This window comes from Dipodomys merriami, unplaced genomic scaffold (genome assembly GCF_024711535.1).
Source record: "Dipodomys merriami isolate MVZ:Mamm:240054 unplaced genomic scaffold, mDipMer1.0.p SCAF_538, whole genome shotgun sequence".
Taxonomy (NCBI): domain Eukaryota; kingdom Metazoa; phylum Chordata; class Mammalia; order Rodentia; family Heteromyidae; genus Dipodomys; species Dipodomys merriami.
Genome location: NW_027206111.1, coordinates 618,872 through 626,866, shown reverse-complemented (window position 1 = coordinate 626,866; position 7,995 = coordinate 618,872). Strand labels below are relative to the sequence as shown.

Sequence of the window (7,995 nt, the reverse complement as noted above, 5' to 3'; positions counted from 1 at the left end):
GGTTTTTAGGTTATGAGTAATCTTTAAAGTTACCCACTAAGATTACTCTTTATGGCTCATCTAATCATTTGTATATGTCTTATATCATCATTTGTTCCTCGCTAACATATAAAATAAGGAAGGCAGGGGCTGGGAAGGTAGCTCAGTGGTAGAGAGCTTGCCTTGCATGCTTGAGGCCCTGGGTTCAATTCCTCAGCACCACATAAGCAAAAAGAAAAAAGCCGGAAGTGGCGCTGTGGCTCAAGTGGTAGAATGCTAGCCTTGAGCTGAAGAGCTGAGGGAGAGCGCCCAGGCCCATAGTTCAGGCCCCACGACCGGACCCAAAAAAATTAAAAAACATAAAATAAAATAAGGAAGCCCTGTAGTTTTAACAGAAACTGTGTAGTTAACAAAGTCTTAACTCTTTATTCTGCTCCTTTACATAAAGACTTGGCAACTTCTGATTAGTAATGTTCCTATAAACTCTTAAATATACATACATAGTAGCATATGTCTGTTCTGTTACCATAAATCTTAAATATTTTATCGAAAAGTTTTATTACCTGCCAAACAGTCCTTGTTTTAGCATATATAAGCAAATTCCCATAATTAAATATATTTAAACCATTAAAACTTTTAACAAAACTTAACACTTGCTGCAGTGTTCATTATGACAGGTGCCTTGTATAGAATAATTTAATTTCTCCTCCTACACATCTCTTGAACAACAAATATCTGGAATTATTTTGTTTTTGACATGTCAATCTTGATTTTAATCTTAAATGTGTGCTTATTTAAGAAGTACATGGTTCTAAAATTTCATGAAAATTCTTTTAAACTTACTTTTTGTTGAATTGTCTAGTTTAAGAAAATCAATTACATTTTATATATAAAACATGTTCTATGTTCCATTCAGCATCACTTACTCTAACATTGGAACTATACAGAGAAGATTTGAATGACCCCTGTGCAAGGATTGCAGGCAAATTCCTGTACCATTACCTACTTTCACAACAACAGATGCTGGAGGGGATGTGGCCACAAGTTAACTGTACTGCACTCTTGGTGGGAGTGTCAACTTGTTCAACCACTTTGGAAAGTAGTATGGAGGTTCCTCAAAAGACTTCACATAGAACTTCCCTATGACACAGCAATCCCACTTTTGAGCATTTACCCAAAAGATCACAAACAAGACGGTACTAAAACTGCCATCACAATTATATTTATTGCAGCATTGTTTAAGATAGCTAAGATATAGGACCAACCCCAATGCCCTTCATCAGATAAATAGATCAAGAACATGTGCTATTTATACCAATGAAATTCTATGCCTCCATGAGAAAGTATGGCATGACCCAATTTGTTAGAAAATGGAAAGACTTGGAAAAAATTATTAAGTGATGTAAGCTAAGTCCAAAGAAACATAGGTCACAGGGTTTCCCTAATTTTTAATAACTAATATAACTGGGATAAGCAGAAAAGATCAAAATCTATGCACATATGACCAGATAAGATGTTGTTAAGGGAAATGAACCCACAAATAGGAACACAACTGTTTTTTTTTCTTTCTTGCTATTGTTCTAACGTACTTATAACAGGCTATGTGATTTTTTTTGTTTCTTTATATGTTGCTCCCCCATGCTATAACCCCTGTTTTCACTGTATTTGAATTTGGTGTGCCCACCTCTTGTATATACGCTCCTGTAATTTGGGGGAGGGGAAGGGAAAAAGCAAAATGCTGAAATAGGGATTCAGGTTGACCCATTGTAACAATGAGATGCACAAGACACTATGTTGAAAACTGAACTTTACAATTTAGGCAGGGGAAGTGGGGAGGGGCGTGTACTTGTAGAGGTGGGAGGGAAAGGACGGTAGAGGGAAATAAAGGAGGAGGTAACAAAGCTTGTTACGAAATGTACTCATTACTTGCTCATGTAAATGTGACCTCTCTGTACAGTATTTTTAAAATAAAAAACATATGAAAATGTTCTGAGATGAAAGAGTTTATTTCCTTTATTTTACTCATATAATATGGTTAACAAAGAAATTAATACGAAACACTGATATGAAGGTATTTTGAATGAATGTGTGTGTGTGCACGTGCACGTGTTCTCATGCACTTGCATGTATGTTGGTGTGCTCACAGTTTGAAAAAAGGGCGTCAAAGTCTTGCTAGGCCTGCTCTCTAGATTGGTGAGCTACTATATGAGCTACATCTCCATTCCTGGCCCTTTGCTAACATTAAAATTTTTGAAAAATTATCTCATGAATTTATTTTGTCCTGATTGGCTTCCACTGTTATCCACATATCTCTGGCTCCTGAGTAAATATGCCAAGTAGTTAGGATTACAGGTGTGACCAACCAGCACAAGGCTTTCAGAATAATTTTAAAAGTGGAAGAAAGTTTACTTCACGGGGGCTTGTTTTATCATCTCCTACTTATAAAGCACTTTGGAGTGATTATTTGTGATTTTTTTTGTTTTTTAGATTCTTAAGAAAGTAAGTGATGATATTTAAAATTTAGTACTTTTTAAAATGGAACCTGGAAAAATGGGACAGAATATATTTGTCTCTCTTATAAGCTCAGCTCTGTGCATGGTAACCCAATATCACCAACACAGTCTGTGTTGAAGACAAAAGGTAACAGAAAATAATCACCATGGCCAATAATTGTTATGGTATTATTTCTTGGACAATATGAACCTTGAATAGAGAGTGTAAGAGAATGGAGAGATTTTACCTACCTTTTGTGTATTGCTGAAAGACTTTTGGAAACTTTGACTCATTTCCTTCCTCACAGTGTGTGCTTGGACCATGCACTTATTGACTTTAATTACAATTTTTCCCAACACTAAAATGGCAATAACATTAGCATTATAGAAAATGTTATCTTAAGAATTAAGGAAAATAAAACTTGTGAAATACTTAACATAAACTTCCATGAATGAGTTTTGAGTTTAGTCAGCAGTTTTTTTAAAATACTAAAAAGAATGCCAAAAGTATTACAGAAATCATTGCATATAGTGAGCAAACAGAAGTAATGTTATCTATTGACCATGCTCTTCTTCCAAGGATGCCAGGTGGATTATTTCTTATGCTGTAAATCAAACTTGTTATCTTATGTCTTGATAGTGTAAAAATATCAGGACAAAATAATGAAGGAATGTTGTAGACTGAGGTGAAGTCCATATGAAAATGTGCAAAACTGATAAAACATAAAAGTATCTGAGCATTATATTGTGTTTTACATCATTTAATTTACATTGCAAAGTTAAGAAAGACCTAAAAGAATAGATTCTCTTTTTGATGTCCTATCATAGGTCCTTGGATGAACTCTTTCCTCATTCTTGTAAAGACATCATCAGATGAGGGGAACTATATTATTTTTTGTTTGCTTCTGTACATTTATTCTTCATTTGAAATCTGAACTACTTGAGACTGAAAGAAAACAAGGAAATTAGACACGCAGTCTTTGGAAAGAACAATCAATGTGAAATAAATAAAATGCATACAACCTTGTAAAAGGTCTGGCTAAAGTGAGTTATATAGTATCAAGCATAAACAGAAAATGATTAAGCAATATCATGTTATTTAAAATGGAAAATGTTAGGAGTTGCTTAATATTGTTCCTTTCTAATACCTTGAATTAATCATTGATTTTGTATAGAAAGATTAAAGATGAGATTAAAAAGAAACTTGATTAAAAGTGGACAAAAGTTCTGAATAGACATACTCTCCTTAAACCCTGAAAAATTCCAGTGGGTTTACAAAGTTCCTTAATACCACTTCTATGCTGGTTTAATTCTTTTTGAGCAGAAGTCATTAGAGAAATGTAATTCAAACTTACTATGATACTACTTCATAATTATTGTAACTTTTATCAAAAAAATCAAAGGAATCCGGTGTGGTGGTAAAGGCTTTTAATTCCAAGCATATAGGAGGTTGGATTTAAGTCTAAGGCCAGTCTGGAGTACTGAAGATAATAAAAACCTGCCCTTTTTTACCTTTTAATAAAGGTAATAATGCTGAGAGTGTGGAGAAAAGGAAATTTTCTACACATTTCAACAAAATGCAGGTTAGTATTCTCCTTGTAGAAAGTAATATGCAGCTTTCTAAAGAACTCCAAAGTTGAAATATCATCTGCCCCACCAATCATGTGATTATTTCTCTATGAGTAACTCAAATATATCTGCAGTTCATTGTACTCATCATTCACAACAACAGCCAAGATATAAATCGAATTTCAGTGTTCAACTACAGACTAATAAAGCCATGCAAAAATATCTTTTTCTGTTTCATCCTTAGAATATCAAGAGACTTCTCCCATTAACCACAACTTACAATGACCTGAAAGATGTATTCTAAATGAAGAAAAATATTGTCTTCTGATCTTTGTAAACACACACACACACACACACACACACACACACACACACACACACACACACACCAACATCAAACATTAAGAGAGAAATTTTTAAAAAGTAAAGCAAGGTGGAATTGCTGGGGCATTTAGGTCACAATGTAGAAGATAGTAGATAAACAAGATGAACCGGTATAGAGTTGTAATGTGCAATCATGAGGCTACAGGGGACAACACTGGCCTTACATGGTTTCCCTTATTTGCAATATCTAGTATATGTCTGAGTCAAGCAGGAAAGGTCAGATAAGGTGGTGTTAGGGAAATGGACCCTAAGATATGTATTCAATTTTTTTCTTTCATGCGATTGTTTCTAACACATTTATAAGACTATTTATTTGTTGCTTTGTATGTCCCTCCCCCACAGTATAACCCCTGCTTTCACTGTATTTGATGTCTGTATAATTTGTGGAGGGGAAGGGGAAAAACAAATCGTTTAAATAGGGAAACAGGTGGACCCATTGCAACAATGAAATGTACAAGTCGTTATCTCGAAAACGAACTTTACAATTTTGGTGGGGGGAAAAGGGGGAGGTTTGGATGGGGGGGAGGATCAGAAGGGATTGGAAGGAGAAACAAAGGAGGAGGCTACAATGCTTGATAAGAAATGTACTCATTATCTTGTCCATGTAATTGTAACCCCTATGTACAGTATTTTCACAATAAAAAAACTAGAATGAAGCTATGTAAGTAGGAGTTGTTCTTCTGAGTAGGGGTTGCTCTTTTTGTTGTGCTTCCTTCAGTAATGGATAAGATGAACATAATTCTTTAAATATACCCGCTTGTTTGCAGAAATAATAACAAACACTATACCAATAATGTTGCATGCTCAATATAGAACAAAATGTCAAATTAAAATACATGATATTATCCTTGGTGTAAACTAATTATTGCAAATAAAGGAAAGCATGGGACCTATGTTTCTTTGTCCAGTTTACTTCATTAATATGATTTTTTCCAAGGGGAGTACTATGTGAAGTCTTTTAAGATCTTCCATTTCCTTAAAAATGAGATGATACCTTTCTTTCTGATGAAAACATAGTATTGCATGTACGTATATCTCTCTGTTGTGTGTGTGTGTGTGTGTGTTTCACTTTCTTGATCCGTTCATTTACTGAGAGGCATCTGGGTTGATTCCATATCTTAAGTAGGGTAAATACTACTGTGATAAAACATAATTATTGGGCTGGTAGCTTTAGTGTGGCCTTGTTTGTGGCCACTAGGGTAAATGCCCAGAAGAGGGATTACTGGTTAATAGGGGAACATTATTGTGTACATCAAGGATAATATTAATAGTTGAGCGGAATAGCTCAATAGCTATGTACATATGACTCTATAAGGTGATTTAAAGTTAAATCAACACTTGTTGTTTTAACTTTTTGTTGTTCTTAATATACTACGTGATTTGTTTTTATCCTTTTGTGTTTTCCACACCTATAGTTTATCGCCTGAAGACACTGTATTTTAATCTGATGCCCGGGTATTGTAAATATGTTGATCTGAACTTGGAAATGGAAGGAGAAAAAACAAAATGGTGAGACAAAGGACAAAGGAGTAACCTATGCAACTGTGATACTCACAAGACAATATGTTGGAAATAATCTTGGGGGGGGGCTTTGGGAGAGAAGAGGGAAAAATTGGAGAAGGGGTAACAAGTTAGAAAAGAAATGAATTCCTTACCTTACTTGTGTAAGTATAACCCCTCTGTACTTTTCCTTAACAATAGAATTTAAATAGAAAATAAAATCTATGAGAGCAGCAATACAGGAGATAGCAGAGGGGGAAATATTGTAGTATAGTGCAGTAAAACAGCTGTAGAGACCAGAAATTTTACTTTTGCATAGGAAGTAATAAACTAGCACACAGATTTTCAGCCTCATGTCAGTCATTAAAATGGGGAAACAAAATGCACAATCAGTAAACCAATAGAGATAAAATAGAAAACTAAGCAAGTTGAATAGATGACTTGGACCAAGAATAACAAATGACACAATTAGGTAACAAATAACAAGCTGGTAAGTTTAAAAAATATTACCCATAATTCTATTAAATGTTGTGTACATCACAATTTGTTAGCACTATAATTCAAATCACAGTTAAATAATATATCATTATTATAATGTCATTTATTTTTGATTTCTTAGTATTGAATTTTTAATATAAAATTTTAATTTTAGCAGCTATAGAAAAGAAGAAAGTGAAATTAATTTTAATGATATATTTCATGAATTGTAAAATTGAGAAACATTAGAATTTAAAGAAATAATTTATCATTATTGTTTTATTTCTGTGAATTAATGTAATAATTCAAAGTGTATTCTACACTTAACACTCATCGTAATATCAAGTAATAAATAATTGCACATGACTCGGTTTAAGGTGGAAGGATTTAGCACTGTGGTAAAATTCATACCACACAATACACGAGGGAATGACCCGTTTCATCTAGTTTAAGTTGTGGAAATTTGATTTCAACATGAATGTTAAATTCCTGTCTAGGTGACATCTATACAAGTATATAGAATTATATGCATGAGGAGTACTTCAGATGATACTTAAAAGTCATATTCATTAATTAAATTTTTATTATTTTGTACCAAATAACAATTTATAGAGAGACTGAATTTCTGAGTAGATGATGGTGTATGTGGGCCAGATTATGCACATTGAGGCTTATTTTATATTCCTGATATTGTTTCTACAGTTAGATTTAATTTTCCATAACTGGGTTAAGTTATTATATTGGATATATGAAAGTGATTCTTTGCCATTAATCCTTTGCCAGTTGTCTAATACTAATATAACTTATTCATGTGTTAGAAGTAATGGAAATAACAACAGATATAAGCAAGATAAATCAGTCTGAGGTAGAAAAGAATTTTCACCTTTATTTTGATAGCTGGTCCTTTTTACACTACAGAATATTCTTGGGAAAATGTGCTCCAGGCTGGCCACAACTGCAGAATATTATGGTTTGATCTATCATAAGAGAAGGAAGAATGGGGAACGTCCCTTCCAAAAGTCTGCTCCCAGAGATGTGATCTGCTTTATGGTGGTTACTTGAAAATGAACATTTTTCACAGTCAACCTTGAAAAGCTATCTTGATAGACCATTTCTGTAGCTGGATTACTAGAGACTTCTTCATAGTTTTGTAAAGATGCCAGGTTTCCTCATTTTGAGACAATTTAACAGGAATTTAGTCACCTGTGTTTTGTATCTTTCAGGGAAAAACCAAATGACCCTAAGCCAGGGAATCACTGGGGCCCAGAAATGCTACTACCTTGAATAGTAATCCTAGACCTCTAAAACAAAACACACACACACACACACACACACACACACACACACACACACACACACACACAATCAAACAATCAAACAAACAAAAAAATCCAGTTAATACAGCCAGTCAGGGCTGTTATCACAGCCTACTTGAAGTCAGGCAAAAAGAGAAGCTGAGAGTTATTTAGCTGATAACCAATATATTTTTTATGAGGCAGACTGAAATGAGACCCCAGAGAGAGGGTCAGGAAGACTGATCAGAGAGACTAAAATTGGTCACACAAATATTGGAAAATAAAATTCTTTGCAGAAC

At 34.0% G+C, this 7,995-nt stretch overlaps 1 non-coding gene across 1 annotated transcript; it reads left to right on the top strand.

Moving 5' to 3' along the window:
- The first annotated feature begins 882 nt into the window (after positions 1 to 882).
- Positions 883 to 989, top strand: LOC138811594 (U6 spliceosomal RNA). The gene has a single exon (XR_011367439.1). It is a non-coding gene; the product is annotated as a U6 spliceosomal RNA (small nuclear RNA).
- Positions 990 to 7,995: the final 7,006 nt, after the last annotated feature.